The 19,743-nt window shown below is 41.7% G+C and overlaps 1 pseudogene; it reads left to right on the top strand.

Moving 5' to 3' along the window:
- Positions 1–1,514: 1,514 nt before the first annotated feature.
- Positions 1,515–1,632, top strand: LOC124722093 (annotated as a pseudogene).
- The last annotated feature ends 18,111 nt before the right edge of the window (positions 1,633–19,743 follow it).

The raw sequence follows: 19,743 nt of genomic DNA, 5'->3' as shown, positions 1-19,743 counted from the left end.
AGCACATACAACAAACATGACATTCTCAACGGTCCGAAATTGACATATGTAAAAACATCATCGGGAGTACCGCAAGGGAGTGTAACAGTGCCGTCATTGTTTATAAAATGCAAGAATTGCCTCGTGGATAGCGGGAGTGCTCCTTGATGCTGTTCGTGGACAGTGCTGTAGTCCCAAGGGATTTCAACGCCAAACGTCTGTAGCGAAGAGATGAAACATCTGCAGAAGATCGACAACTGGTGCCTGGACTCTGAGTTGATCTTCAACGTCAATAAAAATAACGTTTTCGCATAAGTAGCTGAAGTGATCCAGTACGAAGGCATTACAACACCGCCCACCAAACCGTTCGGAGAGAGCTGCAGTGGAATAACCGAAAAATCTATTGTTTGGAAACCATAATGGCTGACTGCGGTTCTTAGCGGAATGTTAAGTAAGTCCTCTTCTCCTAGAAAAGAAATGACGTAAAAAACTTCTCAGACTGATTCTTGAATTTCGCGCACCAGTGTTGTCCCTTATAAGACTGAATTAACAGATGAGTAGGTACACTGAAGAGAACAGCCGCGTGGGTTCAGCCGTGCGGTCTTAGGCACAGCAGTCATGAACTGTGCGGCTGGTCCCGGCGGAGGTTCGAGTCCTCCCTCGGTCATGGCTGTGTGTGTTTGTCCTTAGGATAATTTGGGTTAAGTAGTGTGTAAGCTTAGGGGCTGATGACCTTAGCAGTTAAGTTCCATAGGATTTCACACACGTTTGAACATTCTAGAACTGAAGAGACCGCGATTTCGTCATGAGATCGTTTACTAAATGCGAGAGTAGTACGTTTACGCCTAACGAGCTGCTAGCGGCTGACGCTACATGATCGGCATTGTGCAGCACAGAGACTTCCCGTTGGGTTTTCGAGAGCGTATGTTCCGAGAAAAGTCGTCAGGCAGCACATGAACTCCTCCCATAGACGTCTCGTGAAATGGCGTCCTCGAGAAAATCAGAGGAATCAGAACACATACCGATGCGTAACGGTCGTTATTCCCACCAACCATGAATGTGAAATGTGGGAAAGCTAGCGGTACAAGATCTGTCACACACATCGGCAGGAGGCTTTCAGAATAAAGATGCAAATGTAGCTCTGGATGACAGCGTGGGATACGTTTTTATCACAGCAGCGTGCAAGGGAAAATATAAACTGTCGTGAGGAAAGTAGGACTCCACTGTCTAGCATTTTACAAAAACCAGAATGGAAGTAAAATAGTGGCGTTCAACTCCATTGCCTAAAACGTAACTGTATTTACGCGAAGTGAGCTTGAGGTACTCCACATTTTTGACATTGTCAAGTTAGGGGGTGATCTAGATTAATCCAGAAACAGAAGTACAACTTCAAACAGCCAGGATCGCAATTGACAGCATTAACTGTGAAGCTCTTTAACGATGCCAACGTAGTCTGCTGAATATGATCATCACAATAAATGCTGTACAATAGCCATCTTGGCTGTTTTGAAATTATACTTACCTTTCTATACTCCGATAACGACCTTGCCGCAATGGTAACACCGGTTCCCGTCAGATCACCGAAGTTAAGGGTTGTCGGGCTGGGCTAGTACTTGGATGGGTAACCATCCGGTATGGCGAGCGCTGTTGGCCAGCGGGGTGGTGCACTCAGCCCTTGTGAGGCAAACTGAGGAGCTACTTGATTGAGATGTAGCGGCTCCGGTCTCGGAAACTGACCTGCGGTCGGGAGAGCGTTGTGCTGACCACATGACCCTCCATAGCCTCATCGAGTGACCCCTATAGGCTGAGGATGACACGGCGGCCGGTCGGCTTGTTCGGAAGGCGAGGGAGAGAGTTTTCTATACTCCACAATATTACTAAAAACGCACTCCCTCCTCAGGTCACAAGTGGCCCATCAGGACCATCCGATCGCCGTGTCATCATCGCATTATTACTAAAAGGGGTCCATTAAATTTCGGTTACACGACAAACAACACAAATCTAAAGACTGTCAGTTCAACAAAATACTTAGGGACCACATTAAAGAACATCTTAAATTGCCGCCACCACGTGGAAAATATTGTGTGGAATGCTAATCAAGGACTGCGTGTTATTGGCAGAATCGTAAGAAGATTCAACAAATCTACACTACGTTTGTCCTTACTCTTCTGGAGTACTGGTGCGAGGTATTGCATACAAAATCAGAGTTGGCGGAGTACACCGAAAAATTTAAACAAGGGTTGCTTGTTTTATAGTACTACGAAATGCAAGAGTAGGTCTCAGAGATATGATACGCAAAGTTGGTTGGTACTCACTAAATCAATGCCGTTTTTAGTTATGGAGAAATCATTTCATGAAATGTCATTCACCAGTTTTCTCCTCCGAATGCGAAAGTATTTTGTCGACTGTCACCTTGACGAAACACCATCGGTATGGAATAAGAGAAATCGGACCTCGCAGGGAAAGACTTAGGTATTTGGTTTTCCGCTTGCTGTTCTAGAGTTGAATGGTAGAGATATAGTTCGAAACTGGTTAGGTGAAGGCTCTGCCTTGCACTTGAGATTTAACTGCATGGTCATCGTGTGAATTTAGATGTAGAGTCAACAGAATATTAAGGACACTCCATTTAAAAATAGCGGAAACTTCAGATTCTGTACGATGGAATAGTATGCTATTAAAACAGTGAAACCGATTTGTCTATTAAGACATGTGGCAGTACTTGGTACAGACGGTAGCATTAGCTACTACATTCTGCATGATTGAGTGTACCTTACATTAAAACACACAGTACTAGATAAATGGAAAGTCGTATTCAGAATTACTCGAACAAACACGATGAATGGTTCCCCAAGTATTTGTCGGTACTACCCGTACAGCAAATTTGCAAGTTTGGTGCACACGACAGGCCTGTTACATTTTCGTATGAGTTATCTGTGCTTGAATGTAAAGATTCCCTTTCGTACAAAAGTAAGAGTAAATTATGTTGTCTGATTTTCGGTATAGGTCCATTTCGAAGTTCCGCACGTCGTTATTTACGAGCTATTTAGATAAGACTTGAAAATTGGGCGATAATGCGACTGAGTAAGCGCGTCAGTGCGTGTAACGGCCGCACGAAACATTTGTGGAGCGAAATGTGCCTGTTAGCGCTAACTGCACGGACCGCTGATTTCACATCGTCGTATTATTGTTATCGCATTAATTAAACGAAGGGACAAGCCAATTAATTTAAAATTTTCTCGCCGTTCCCGCTGCCTGGTGACAGCGAATATACAGTTTTGACAATAATGATTGTGAGCTGACCACAGGAATCAGATACTGTACTATTACTATGTCGTTATGACCACCATGGCATCATATCATGTTCAGAATACCCTTCTTCGACGTATCTCTTCTAAACCTACCTTAGAGAAAACAGTAAATTCTTTAAAGACGCAGTTTATGATAAGGGCATTGATTATGTACTTATGTCAAATACCATGGTAAAGAACACATTGAATTAATGATGTACAAAATTCCTCAGTAATTCAGATGACACGTAATTTAGGAATAAAAATGTGCATGAGCGCATGCTGTCCATTTATACTTCAGTACATTCAGAGAGAGTCATAATATGAGCGATGTCGTAAGGTCGCATCCGTAAATCGTCAGAAGTAGTATCCTCTTACTTTGTTTCAGTAATCGATTTCAATGTCTGCCGGTCTTTGTACAACATTTGCAGTATTATTCAGAGAGAGTCATAATATGAGCGATGTCGTAAGGTCGCATCCGTAAATCGTCAGAAGTAGTATCCTCTTACTTTGTTTCAGTAATCGATTTCAATGTCTGCCGGTCTTTGTACAACATTTGCAGTATTATGGATTCCCCCTATCACAGTGTTGCGCCACAACGTGTCAGATTCAGTAAGACTAGTGAATCGTAGTGAAAAGAACTCATGATAATACAATGCTCTATTATAATGCGTTTTAAATAGTAGTGATTTACAGATATGACATTAATCACGTTAACCCATATCTTCACAGAATACCGTCCATCCAGTGGCACAGTCTTCACAATGTGCTGCACTGCGGTACAATACCGAAAAAAATAACGAATTAATCTTAGATTACCTACATTCGCAGTTTCAGAAACATTAATATCATTTTTTTTATTCTTTCTAAGTGATAAACTTCTGTACTCAGAAACTTTCTCCTCTGCCGATAAAATTTACGATCCGGACCAAAGTTTTTTCACATAAAAAAGTAAACAGTTACTAACTTGCTGCATTGTGAAAAATTCATTCTGTAGTATTACATTTCATATCAGTGGTCGCTGTTGTTTACATAAAAAAATCACTGATAATAGTTTCCAGTTCAAAATGAATTTTTCACTCGGTGTGGATCAACAGAATTGTAATGATTGCGTACGAAACGACCATGATCTGTGCGTAAACAGCTGTTCTGTTTCTCATGGAACTTGATTGAAAAAGTTGACAATTTTTAGCTTCAACTATAAAAAATACCTGACATAAGATGGATGGATGGATGATTAACTCTTAACTTCCCGCCAATGACAGCTACTTCAGGGGTAGAGTTTTGCTTGTACAATGACGGGGAAGCAAATCAGCCATTTGAGTTTCAGTCGGACTGCGGTGGAATGATTTCTCTCTCCGTAGTTGCTCACTTTCCTTTGTACGCTGCACAAGTCCGCTGTCTGTTCTAGAGCGACGAACAGTACATTTCATTTAAGATAAGCTATCGGGAATTGAATATACTGAACGGATCCTTCTGCTGTTCCCTATTGTTTGTTACCCTATTTTACTTGTACGTGTGTTATACAGGTCATGTCTGATTTAGTTAACTAAGTGAGTAGGCTCTTACGGAAATAACACTGGTATATTTTCATGCCATGAAGTCACAGAAACTACCGCAAAGTCGTTACTGAACAAGAAAACATGTTTTTGAGGCACAGAGCTTTTCATAAATGCTAAAGCTTGTCAACTTAGTTTATTAATCGTTCCACTCAAACAATAGGCTCTAAGTATTTGCCATATTGAACCAGCGAGCTTCCAATTATATATTCTAGCAAACCCAGTCTGTTGATACTAAAACGTCAAAATAAAACTCAATGGGGTGCTACACAGTTCATTTTCTCAAAGCGAACAAGGGTCTCTTAGGGGCGGTGTGTAAATTTTGATTGTAGCAACCTAAAGTCTCCGAAAAAGCATTTTAACCTGATACTAATAATCATGACAGCTTTGTACAGTCCTCTATCGACATCTTCCTCACTATAGTACATGACCGGATACTTCGCCGAACCATAAAGTGCCACGGGAGACACATCCTTACTCTATGAGTAATACTATCCTCATGCACAGAGGAGTGGCAGCAGTTTGAGGCTTGCAGTTAGAACCGGCTTTGCAGCCTGAACTACTAACATTGCCCACTAGCAACCTCTCTGTAGTGTTGTCCACACGGTCGGTGCACTTTCCTCTTTCGTAATTCTCGGCTCTTTAGCGACCGTGCCAAGACCGTAATATATAAACATCTGACCATTGGCCTATTTAGACAGTCTACTGTCTCCGGAACGAGAGGCTGCGTTATTTTCTCTTAGGCTGATACAAACTATGACTTTCTGCCATAATATTACGCTAATACAAACTATGACGTTCTGTCGTAGTATTAGGCAATTCCTCTGTTCGGTCAATAATAAGCCTTAGGTGAACTTCAATTTTATTCCAACTTATTGCTTGCCGAAAACCAGACAAACTCTAAATATCAAAATTCTTACGTGTCTGAAGTCCTAAAATAAATATATTACTTCCCAAAGATACAAGAACACGGACTATGTTCCACTGCACGATTGCACAACGGTATGAACAGAAACACATTTAATTACTTACAATTTCCTAATTAATTATTCCATCTACATTCTACATTCACATCAACACACACTCAGACACATTAATTTAAAATGAAAAAATTGTTCTGAAATATATGTCAAAATGAAATTCCTACTTTACCTGTTAAAGCGTTGCTTTTTCTACTTTACAGCAGGAATTTTTGCTGAAATTTTTCTAAATAACGAACACGATGTCACATAGTTGCCTCTGGAAGCAGTTCCTTATTGAAGAACGAAAATTTCCAGTTTTAAGTGTTAAAGTTATCAACTTCATATTTGAATGGTAACCAACTACTACTGTTTGAAAGTACCACACAAGTTGTTGTTACAGTTCGTGTAATGGAAGATAAAAAGATCAAGTCAAAGGTAGGTGTAAGGTTTAGCGAGTCGATGTAATCGCAGACACAAGTTATACGGCGCGTGCATAGGACGTGAGGAAAGATACATCTCCACACCGCGAGCTCACAAGACACCAATAATGTCCTTTAATGAAACGAAGAATCAGCACAGAACCACACCAGCAGTATCCTTGTTGATTGGGAAATACAGCAAACTTAAGACGAGAAAGCATAAGTCTGTCCAACCCGTACACACAGCCAAATCACTGCTGTTACTGGGGTAAGGCGAGACACGGGCTTTAGATCACATCCAGAATACAGACACCATTAAATAAAATTTACGTGGTCACTCAGTTGATCTTATAAGAATAGGGGGAAACGTGAGATCATTTTGCATCACTAGTTATATTACAAAGAAAAGTAAGGGACGCAAAATATTCCTGGAAATGGTTACAAATTATCTGCGTTTTCATGTAGATGCTGTATGGCAACTGACATGCCACGTAAACAAAAAAGTAATGTAAATACAAATATATACACAAACAAGTACTTTAGGTTTTGGTCAGTTTATAGAAGCATGAGCTTACGATTTAATACTGCAAAATTTAATATTTTTAATTGTTATAGTATATAGGTTCTGTTGAATCCTACCTACTTATCAAAGACAGGGAGTCTAGGAAACCTGCATTCTTGGATCACTAGACAACTATTCAAGCATATCGTATTAACGAGCTTTATTACATAAAACAAATGGCAGTAGTTAACTTTGATAAATACAGATGTGTCGTAAGCAAAGGGCGACATGCAAAATAAACAATGTTCTTCAGTACATATATATAGTTCCTAAACCGCTGTTCTTGCAGCGTCTGATCTCGATGCTGCTGCAGAAGTGAGACGTGATCAGTCGGCGCGGAGCTTAAGTCCTCTTCGTCTGGAGGCCGCTGCTGTTGCGTTGTCGTGGAGAGGGGTCGTTCAGCGTGCAAGTGGCTGACGTCTTCTTCGCAGCAATCTCTGCTGTCTCGTTTGGGACTGACTTTCCGGTGCTTTACTTTACACCGTAACATCCCCCCCCCCCCCCCCCGCCCACAAACAAAGAGACGGACCCTCATCATCGTATATGGAGCTCGACAACGGCAGGAGAGACAGGAGTGTGGGTGCTCTGAGAGACTGTAAGCTGTGGCTGCAGGTGACGTTAGGCATCCAGTCGTACCCCGCCATCCAGCCCACGCTCTGGCGGAGACGTCCCCCGGGAAACGACCACAAGGGGACGCGTCCACCACCTGCGCCAATGCAAGATATAGTAGGCATCGGCTGATGCGGCGTCGGCAGGTCCATCGGTAGGGCTAGGGGAGGTGGAGGAGGCGAAGTCTCCGCCGCCATGGGATCGTCCCGCGTTTTCGTGACGACAACCTGTGGCGGCTACTGTTACCGAATGATCCTCAGGATCCGTGAATCTGAGGGAGAAGACCCAGAGAGATCAACTTGCACATGAGTGTGATGAAGTAGATTGTGATGTCAGCACTGCAATCCGTCTGGGCCTGAAATGAGATACATGCGTGCGCCAAGCCGACGAAGGATCTCCCGTCGCGGCCACCGTCTGCTGCCGCTAAAAGTCCTGAAACACAGAGTATCATGCGGCGATACTTGCGGCGTTTCTTCTGCACCGGATGTTGAGGAGGGGTGAGCAGGTGGAGCAGTGTCCGATGTCGGTGGGCGGCGTCTCGTGGACGCGAACTATAGGAGGCGAGAAACACTAGCAGTGCTTGATCCCTGGTGTGTGCGGTGCTAAGTTTGGCCATCTGCTGCTTGAAAGTTATGAAAATACGTTCTGCTTAGCCGTTTGGGTGTGGTTGGAACGTTGCACTAGTTCGATAATGTATGACATTATTTTCATAGAATGTTTCAAACTCATTTGACGTGAACTGAGGTCAGTTGTCCGAAACTGTGACTTCAGGCAAAAAATAGAGGACAACGCCTGAATTTCCCTACGCGACGTTGTCGAGATCATTGGCACTTAAAAAGCAAACTTCTGATAAGAGTCGACCACAGTCAACGAACAAGTGTTCCGAAGATATCCCACAAAATGTATGTGCACTGTTCTGTTTGGGCGTCCATACCCTCACATGTAGTGTAGACGCGTTAAATGTTTCGTAGAACAATGCCCCAGTGTCCTTGGTGCAGTAATTGCAACACTTCTGTTTGGAACAATTTAGGGATCAATCCATGTGACTGTCTATTGTCATTTTGAACAAGAATCACACATTGCGGTATTGCGACGCTATACCGACGTGCAACGTATCGGCGCACTACAGAGTTATTTATGCTATGCAATGAGTGAGGCCTAGATGTGCGAATGCATGGTAGCATGAATCAGTTTCCGTGGACTGCGCAATTTTTCTTTTGTTCAGAGAAAAGGATTGAAGCAATTCAGAATCCTGAGCATAGATGTGACAACAAGATGCAGCAGAAGCGTCGAAGTCTGTATCAGGACCAATTGCACGACTTAAAAGTACGTCCGCATTTCCATGTTGAGCTGTCGGACGATACACAGTCTCGTACAGATATTGAGACAACAAAGAAGCTCATCTTTGGAATTTTTAGGTAGCTCCTACAGGGACTGGCTTTATCTGATGAAACAAGGACTGCAGTGGCTTGTGATCCGTTACTAAGTAGAATTTTCTGCCATACAAATAGTCGAATTTGGTGACACCATACACGATCGCCAATGTCTCTTTGTCTATTTTTGAACACTTACCCTGAGCTTTGCGAAAGCGATAGGCCTGTGTTTATCACCCATTATGTGCGATAGCACTGCGCCGATTCCGTAAGAGTAAGAGTCAATTTGCAACAAATCTGGTTTGTAAGGACTGAAGTGAACCAAACATCGATCACTGAGCTATACCTCTTTAAGTTTTTGAAAAGCTTCTTGGCACTCATTCATCCAAACAAATGGGACATTTTTGCGACGCAAGCGATGCAATGGAGCTGAGATTTGTGCAGCATTCAGTATGAACCGAATATAATAATTTTCCCTAAGACTGATTGCAAATCTGTGACATTGCGGAAAACACGCTGGTCCCGTACGGCTAACAAATACAACTGAAGAGAATGTCTACCTTGACTGTTTATTACATGACAAAGGTAATGCAACTCACGTTTACAAATATCGCACTTGTCCAGTACACAGTTTAGCAATGCATCAGGTAACATATGAAACAAAGCACGGAAATTTGCAATGTGCTCTTCATGTGTACGACGTGATACAATACCATCGAAATAGTTTGCCCAGTTTGGCACAGAAGTCAGCCATTCCGAATACTGTTGGAAAAGAGCGGATGCGGAAGCACTTCCAAAATGCAAAAGCAAACAACTGTACCAACCTAAATGAATGTTCACAACACACACTTGTAGAGAATCTTCATCTAGTGGGATTTGAAGATATGCATCGCGCAAAACAATTTTCGAAATATAGCGACCAGCGCCTAATCTGTTCATGATATCCTCTGGGTGCCGTAATGGATAAGTGCCAATCACAGTTTGTGGATTGAATATAGACTTGAAGTCAACACAGAGGGGAATGCGACCTGAGGGTTTGGGGAGTAAAACCAGAGGACTTGCCCATTGACTAGATGATATGGGCGCAATAACTCCGTTATCTTGCAGTTCCTTAAGTTCAGCCGCCCCTTTGTCCTGTAATGCAATGGGAACAGTTCTGGCCCACCAAAATTTCGGCTGAGCATTGTCATTCGTAGGAATACGAGCAAGAAAATTGTTAGCCTTGCCTAAACCCCCAGGAAAGTGTTCGGGGAATTCCTTCAGCAAGTTAACTACACTATCTTTGGCAATTAATGCAGTCTCTGACAACACATTGACCTGAAAGTTAAAGTGATACAAATCAAACGAATCAAGGCCAAATATGTTCTTACAATTGCATGATTATAGCCCAGTGAAAGTTACAGTTCGCTTATGCAAGCGATACACAGCAGGCGAAGAACATTTTCCAAGAACGGGAATGTCGTGTACATTATAAGTCGTCAGGTGCATGTTAGTTTTAGTTAGGCATGGGGAGCGTAATAGTTCGTATGTGTTACGATTTAGCTCTGCAACAGATGCACCTATGCCCAACTGAAATTTCACACGTTTTCCACTAATATTCAAATGAACAAAAAGCTTATTGGACTGGCGTACCACTGAAGAATTCGTTCCCTTGCGGGTTTTGCTAATGTCTGCAGTGGGCTGATCTCTAAGTCTGACATCAGTTGAATTGTACATAATCAGATCATGCAACATAAAATCTGAACATAAAGCACCACAAGCACATTTGAATGGGTATTTCTTCTTCCTACCCTGCAAATCTGTTAACCACTCGCAATACGTCTGTTGTGACCATATTTTGCAATTAAAGAATTGATACCTAGCTGCTACCACATTCACATGTTTGTCACAATAGTTAGTTAGCGAATCTACAACCTACTCTTAAGGAAGTTCACTCGGAGTCGCGTTACGGAATAATTTCTGAATGAGGCGAAACACTGCACATAATTCTGTTGACAAAAAGTAATTGTGTTTCGCAGAAGCTAGTATGGCGTAAGCAATTACGTGGGTGTCGAACTGTTGCAATGACTCGAGCCATACCTTTTTTTGTTCATGAAACTGGTGAGAAAGCGGTATAGCTCTTGGAGCTGCTGTAGGTGCCTCCAGCAGTGTATTGGTAGCTTTAGCAGTGAGTAGCTGCTTGCTGTACTGTATTTGGCAGTGATGCAGCTTGTTGTGTCTGAAACTGAAACATCTGTGTTAGCGGCGTTGCATCTTGCCACTTGCAGCTGAGTTGGCTGTACAGGGGTGGGAGAGATAGGATACTCATAGTGGGACAGACAATTGCAATAAACAGACAAGGCAAGAAATAAAAATAAGCACACAAACAAAGAAAATTTCCGCAACGCCCGCCAGAAAACACGGATTAGCAAAACCACTACAAGAGACGTTATTAAACCAAGTAAACACACCCCCGAAAATAAAAGCCAACGTATATCTAAGGCGCCAGAAAAACAGAAAAGAGAAACTGTGGGCGTCAGGCAGTGAGTTTTGCTTAATACTCGTCGCCAATGTTGAATCCTGCCTAGTTGCCAAAAATGGAGAGTGTAGGAAACCTGCTTTGTAGAATGAAGGCTTTCACGACCGGGTGACATGGCTGTTGATATACTTTCCGGGATGTGAGGTCGTGGTCCAAGAACTTTTCTGCTCCTTACGTTTTGTCCAGGACTGCGCTGGTCTTCCTCAGAGGCGCTCCTCCTTGCAAAAGGAGGAAATTACGCTATAACACCTGTAAAAGTACCACTTGAAGATGTTATCGCGAATATAGAAGTAGGTATACGAAATATCCCTAAGGCAAGCGCGAATGCAATTCGAATTGAAACCACTAGAGTTTTAAGCCACAGCAGACCTCTAGAAAGTAATTTAACAAAAGGTGAGAGGAAGGCTCTTAAGGATTTGAATGCAGATGAAGAAATAGTGGTTCTTCCCGCAGATAAAGCGAACGCTACTCCTGTTGTGAATACAGAAGAGTACCGAAAGAAAATTTTGAACCTTTTAACGTCAGGACAGTATAAAAAACTTGCGAAGGATCCTACAGCCAGTGTACTTAGGAAAACAAATAATTTGATTAAGTCATCTACCTCTATCCGAAAAGAAGATAAAAGAACTTCATCGAAAAGTGAAGCTATGTGTCCTCGATTGTATGGTGTACATAAAATTAATAAAATAGATTTTCCTTTAAGACCCATAGTCAGTGCCATCAATTCTCCCACTTATGAAATAGCAAGATATTTAACAACTTGTTTACAACCATTTATTGGAAGAACGGACTCATATATAAAAGAGTCGCGTCATTTTATTGAAAAACTAGAGGGACTAACTCTGGCCCCTGAAGATATTCGTGTAAGTTTTGACATTGTGTCCTTATTCACAATGATTCCTGTTAACGAAGTTATGATTTTCATAGCGGATATTTTTCTAGAAGATTAGACTGTTCTTTTCAGACATTGTCTTACATCAAGTCAGTTCCAGTGGGAAATTGAATTTTATGAACAACTTGATGGAGTAGCAATGGGTACTCCATTAGGCCCTGCGATTGCCAATCTTTATATGGAGAAATTTGAACAATCAGCCCTAGACAAATCTAATAACAAACCATCTCGTTGGTATCGATATGTAGATGACACATTTGTGGTTTGGTCCTATGGCAGAAAGGCCTTGGAGGATTTCTTTTCTTATCTAAATAAAATTCACCCAAAAATACAGTTTACCACGGAAATAAAAAAGGATAACAGAATATCTTTCTTGGATGTCTTAGTTCTGAGTCGGTCCGATAGAAGTTTGGAATATAAAGTTTTTCGGAAGGTAACACATACGGACAGATATTTACATAAAAATTCTAATCGTCATCCTCGACAAAAAAGAGGTGTCATAAAAAGTCTTGTCGATCGAGCGGAACGGATATGTACACCTGAACATTTGGATGCTGAAGTGAAACATCTGAAGCAGGCTTTTGAAAAAAACGGCTATTCAAGAAAAGAGATAAATAGAATTTTGCGTCCAAGGAACAGAAACCCAAAAGATAAAAATGAACCACAACGACAGAAAAATACAGTAGTTCTCCCTTTTATTAAAAACGTAACAGATCGGATCGGTAAGATTTTACGAAAACATGACATAAAACCGATCTTTAAACCAACAAAGAAAATAAGTACTACGATCTGTTAAGGATAAACGCCCTCCCCTTTCGACATGTGGTGTGTATAAAATTCAATGTACCTGTGGTAAAGTTTACATTGGTACTACCAAAAGAAGCGTAAACACGCGACTGAAAGAGCATAAAAGTCTTTCTCGACTTGGAAAAATAGAAAAGTCAGCTGTAGCGGAACATGCTCTTCAATCAGGCAACCACCAAGTGAAGTTTTCGGATACCGAAGTTTTATCTACAACGTTAAATTACTATCCACGGCTATATAGAGAAGCTATCGAAATTTATAAACATCACGATAATTTTAATAGGAAAGAGGAGGCTATGAAACTTAGCGATATATGGACAGTGGCTCTACAAAATTGCTAACAATTATTGTCTTTGATAAGGTGGTAATCGATAGTCAACCTTATCTTTGCTATGGATTATCACTGCTCATCACGCGTCACCTGAACCACGCCCCCGTTTCTCACAATACATAAGTCTCTCTCAGACACTTGACCAGTCAGTCGGCAAGATTCAGCGGAGCAGTGCCTCTGAGGAAGTCCAGTGCAGTCCTGGACGAAACGTAAGGAGCAGAAAAGTTCTTGTACCACGACCTCACATCCCGGAAAGTATACCAACAGCCCTGAAACCTACTTTCTCCGATCGTTGGACCACTATTCAAGCAAATAATATTAATGAGTCTTATTACAGGAAATAAATGACAGTAGTTAACTTTGATGAATACAGATGTGTCGGAAGAAAAGAGCGATATGCAAAATAAACAATGATCTTCATTACATACAGTTCCTAAATCACTGCTCTTGAAGCGTCAATTCGATGCTGCTGTGGAATTGGGACATGACCTCGCCAAGGCGCTTACTTTCTCCTCGTCTAGAGGCCACTGCCGTCACGTTGTCGTTGTGGGGAGGGGTCGATCATAGTGCAATTGTTTGACGTCTTGTCGCAGCCATCTCTGCTCTCTCGTTTCCGATTTGCGTGCCGGCGCTTGACTTTACGCCGTAACAGGTTCACCATAAGCGAAATTTTGGATGAAAATTTTTAGTATTTTATTGTTTCCTCTGCCAAACAAAAGAATATATTAGTATTTAGTGATGACTTTGACGTAAATCTCTTTAAGGACTTTAGTAATAAAAGTGATCTAGAGCTGGTATTAGCCATACACAAATTAATATCTGTCATGAACTTCCCTGCACGAGTTGCTCATGATAAGAGTACCCACGCACTCACCTACACAGGGTGTGCCAGGAGGAATGGACAATATTCAGGAATATGGCAGGAACGAGCATTCGAAGCAAAATGGTCCGTTAAACATGGTGTATGAAATACACATCTTAGAAGCCATGAGCATTTGTGCAGTAGAATAGATGTCTTTCACTGTAGTGAAGATGAACATTTGGTCATAGCTATGAAGGTACGTACTTCAGAGCTCGTGTTTAATGGACTTTTACTTCCGTTTTGTTGGTCCACATTACCATCTCCAAAAATATGAAAATCAAAGATCTTGTAGTAGAAGTTTGTTTCATAATATCGAAGATGAAGGAGTGCTCATAGCTCTTATGGTATGTATTTTAGAGCACAAGTTTGGGACAATTTTTCTTCGAATGATCGTTCCTGTCATATTCCTGAGCATTGGCCATTCCTCCTGAAACACCTTGTACAGCTGGTATCTCTCCTAAGGGCAAGCAGGTGCATTTTCTGTGGTGTTTCAGCAGATATTTGCAACTTCGTTTTGCAGTGTTCGGTTGAGTCATCCCAAATAAATACTACCCATCATATCTTTCATACAACGTCCACTGTAGACGTAATGCTTCGGTGTATTTCTCGTTAAAAATTATATTGAAAGCAGAATTTTACGTGTCCACTAGATGCAATGTCCCACATTAGTCTAGTGGGATATTTTTTTTATCTGTATGCATCATCAGGGGCAGCAAAACGCGAAAATAACGTTACTCCAGTAGCGACTGAAAAGCGCTGCTTTGCAGCGGTGGCAGTCAGAGCGGGCCTGGGCGGTGCTATAGCTTCTGGAGTGCTGTTGTTTTCGTGTTTTTCTGTCCCTGATGGTACAGACAGATACAGCTAATATCGCACTATCCTAGTTTGGGACTGCCATATCGAATGGGTACGTACAGCCGTAAGATAAAAAAATACGGAAAGACGAGAGGCAATGTTTGCTTGAACATAAATACAGATGCTAGCCAAACCGGCAGGTTGCTCTGTTCTATTGGACCATGAACGGCACCTGTGCAGTCTCCTTAGTACGCAGCAAGTGTCAGTCGTGATCAGCAAAGTAATATGTGTAGCTGTGAGTGTATTATGTCGAAGCTAGATGAATTGTAGCGTAGACGTGCGGGAAAGTGGGAAAACATCACCCGCTAAATCACAACGGAGACGGAGAGGTCCGTTTAGCGATCGTGACTGACGGTCATTGCAAAAGGATTGTGATGTAAAAGAAGACAATGACAGCAGCAAAAGTCACTGCAGAACTGAATGAATCTCTCGCGAACCCTGTCAGTACAAAAACAACACGAAGGGGAGCTCCATAAGCAGGGAGTTGCACGGCGAGCTGGAACTGCGAAACCACTGAACAACGACGCAGATGCACAGAACAGAAAAAACGTCGTGCGGTAGCCATACGATCTAGACTATGGAGCAATGGGAGAAAGTCCTTTGGTCAGACGAGTTTTGTTTCAAATTGTTTTCAACTTCTTACCGAGCTGATTTCGTTAGGTGAATACTGTCGGGGTTTCACTGCAGATCTGGCAACCATATCGCAGTATTCTGTGCTCCCCTTGAATGCTCTGCAATGTGACATTACTGTCAACCAGTATGTGACCATTTACGTTGATCAAATCTACTCTATGGTATATTATTTGTTCCTCAACGGTGATACTGTGTTAGAAGCCGCCATTTTTTACACATCTCACGTCGTCCAGGACTAGTTTTGTGAGCGCGAATATGAACTGTCGCATCTACCTTCCCCACCACTCACAAGATCTGAATATTACTGAGCCTTTCACCTATTTTCGAGAACGGGATGCGTGATAATCTATCCACCTCCTTCATCGTAACCGAAATTGCCACTATTTTTTAGGGAGATTGGTGTACGATTCCCCTGAAAACTATACTGCCCCTGTATACAGGGTGAATCACGTAAGACGTACACACCCCTTCTCTTCTCTGAACGGTTCCATACATCGAAACGAGATTGCCCATAAATGATAGGATGATGAGGGACACGTAACTTATTGTATGGATAATTCTGTGACCTCTGGTATCAAGCGAACATTGAAACAAGTACGTTTTTTCTTTAATCGAACAGTACATTTTTCACAAATGCATTCGACAGCCCTTGGAGAGAATTATAACGATAAAACCATTTTTTAGGATTAACGTTTAAATCCTTCAAAAAGAATAACAGAAATTTATTAGATTAAAATACTAAACCAATGCGGCAGGATTCGGTAATGCGGAGTAATCATTGCCAAGAACAGTTCGCGTGACAAACTCCATCGTTGTAAGCAGCAAGACAGTCCCGCGCTACATGCTCTATGCGACACAGGTACAGTGTCAGCTATGATTTTTCTATATAGACTATGGTATACGCAAGCTTCTAGTGCATCAGATGGGATTTAGGAAAACAATTCCAAATGTATATGGGAACATGTACAGTTTCGTCAACAGTCCTCCATTTAAACCCTGTGCGTTGCTGCTTATTTGTCAAAGCCGAAACAGAGACGTCAGTTATTCATACTTCATAGTGGTAAACAGCTTCATTTACAGAAAATCTCAACTATTATATTACATTTGAAAATAATGATAATAATGATATCTGACCCGTCTTTGACTGGAGACTCTTGAATGCTTCTTAAGAGTAAACGAACTGCATAAACCAACTGCTGTGTGACAAATGTGTCTATAGACAGTACGTGAAACTGTAATCAGACAGATTAACTTACAATAAACTAAACATTTTATCGTTTATTCCCAACGACTGAAGACTTTTCATCCACAAAATAAAGACTTTTCTTAACTAAGTGTAATCTTACACTTTACTTCGGCATGTACCTCGATTGCTTACCATCTTCTACAAGGCAAAATATCAATCGCAGTTCGAGAGACAGATGATCAGTTGAAAGTACGCTGGATGATACACCACTGCCCGCTGTGGCGATTCGTATACCGTCTGAAGTAGTTTGGATATCATGACAGACTGCATGTTTCAGTGCTCCCCGTGGAAAGAAATTAGGAAGAGACAAATCAAGGGACCCTGCCAGCCATTGTACTGTAACACTCTGTTCTACCCAAGAGTAAGGAAAGTTTTCATTCAGTATCTGATGTGCAACACGGGAATAGGGAGCTGAGTAGCCGTCATGTTGGAATCACATACACTCTCTGATCCAGTGCTATCTCTTCTAGGAGCAAACGTAAAATATTCGTAAGGAAGTGTGCATACTTAGTGCTATTTGACACCCCTGAGAAGAATTAAGGTCACATAGTGGAATTTAGTAGGATACTGCACCACATTTTTACTCTCCATGGTCACTGGTGTTGTATCTGATGGAGCCAGTGTGGATATTCAGCTGTCCAACAGCGCATATTAGGAAATTTACATTACCGTGGTTTGTGAGCGTTGCGTCACTGGCAAAGAGCACACAATGGAAAATCATTGTGTCATCTACCATCTGCTGCAAAGCAAACCGACAAAATATCACTGGACGTTCGAAGCCACGTTCTCCAAGTGCCTGATGTAGTGACAGATGATGACGGCGGGCCTCATGCCGACGAAAGATGTGAATGACATTCGTCTAGCTGCTCTCACGCTTCTCGGCAATACCTTTCGGCCCTCCATGCGGACTGATAACCATCGCTGCCAAAACAGCGTCTGGTCAGTGCCATTCTTCAACTTCATCCTCTGTTTGACGTTTTAGGTGACTGTTCGCACTGGCGACCTAATATTTCGTGCAAATGCCTCTCGTGACGAACAGAACATAGATCCCCGTACCACCTTTTCGCCTCGACAGAATTTCTTCGACGTTCACCGAATGAATGTAGCAGTGTAACTTTTCCAAATTGATTTATATACCTGTATGCAAAGAATTTAGGGCAGAAACTATTTGCCGATCGACAATATAGTTCCTGCTAGCTCTGTAGTGCAGAGAAGTAAATAATGGAAGGACTGGAGACAACGACGTAGCCTGGAATGAGCTTGCTTACAAGGTAGCTGCTTATTCGGGCAGACTTGCCTTTCAGTTTTAGAATATTTCTCGGATCTTTTGGGAGGAGCTTAAGCCTTAAAATTAACAATGAATATATCACTGAACTCATATTTTCTAGTGCTTTCTGATACCGTTACATAAAGTAAGTCATTCTATTAAAAATGGTACTTCCTTCAATATCTCGATCGATGCAAGAATTAAGAGCCTCTATTTTCAAACCCATGTTCATGTTTCTTAACGTACTTAGCATATTTGTCACAAACCTGGTCTCGATATTTCGAATCCCTGCCGAATAGGGAGGGGCATTACGTCTTACGTGAATCACACTATATATCCATTCCGAGACACCTGGAAGCTGTTTTGAATGCCAACGTTTTGCCTACATCGTATTAGGAATAGTAAAGTGCTGGATTTGTTATGTTTCCCTATTTTTGTCCACCGCCCGTAAAATTGCGCTTTCAGAACAATTTTGATTGTAACGGTAAGTAAACCGATGCTTTCCGTCGACACTGCGCGTAGCATTAATGACAAAATGAGAAACTACACACCGCACACACGAAATGGACAGACATCTGCTGAAACTCCAGAGAAAACGCGGCTGACGTCTCATACGCGGGACACCCCCTATATTCGATCAGTCACTTCAAGTCTTTGTCTGAACTCAAATACTGAGATTCGGATATGAAAATAACTGACGTAAGGAAATGCGAATCATTTAGTTGACTTTAGCTACGTGAGCCTACGTACTGGTAAATCAGGCGTAACACGTGGATCACTGAAATGTTGTGTTTAATTGAATTTGAATTGTTTTATATTAAATAATGCGGTGAATTAAGATACTCTTTGCACAAAAATTAAAATCTTCCGAAGCCATCAAGTCTTCAGACTTCTATCGAAACAGCTGCATATGTCAGAAACAGCTCCGACCCTTCCCACGGAGTGCTCGAATAATATTTGTCATGTCAGTATAGAGGTCATGTACAAACGGCGCTGCTACATATTACTTGTCACCGATTACAAAGACAGCATTAAACAATGTCGACTGTAGTAACAAGCGTATGATGCTCAGTAAAATTGATGGCTGACTTTGGCGGTTAGAAAAGTGAACATAGTAGCAGCTGGAATTGCAAAGACTCCGTTCTATTCTGTACCAGAAGCATAAGGAGACAAGAGAACGTTGGCACACCGTTCTGGTATTGAGGTCGGGGACTGCCCTGACTCAAATGCAAAAGCTCATCCATCTTACCTGATTATACCTAACTATAAACAAGAATTTCAAATCAAATTTGATTCTGTTTGTAATGTACCCATCATTTTGCAGCCAAATTTGTAGTCTCACAAGAAGACTGTTTAATGATTGAAATTGGTCGATAATCGTCAGAGATTCTTACAGACATGTATCGTTTCTGGTGGTACGTGAATGGAAATCGTGTGTTTCAAGACACTATGGTGACTTTAGAACAAGGTATATATGAACGAAAAAGAGACATCACTTTGAATATAAACTTCGTAGGAGAACGTATAAATTGTACTCTCATGCTCATAAATTAAGGATAATGCTGATACATGGTGAAACAACGCTGTG

This window comes from Schistocerca piceifrons, chromosome 1 (assembly GCF_021461385.2).
Source record: "Schistocerca piceifrons isolate TAMUIC-IGC-003096 chromosome 1, iqSchPice1.1, whole genome shotgun sequence".
Taxonomy (NCBI): Eukaryota; Metazoa; Arthropoda; class Insecta; order Orthoptera; family Acrididae; genus Schistocerca; species Schistocerca piceifrons.
The sequence above is the reverse complement of the archived record's forward strand: the minus strand, read 5'-3'. Positions and strand labels throughout refer to the sequence as shown.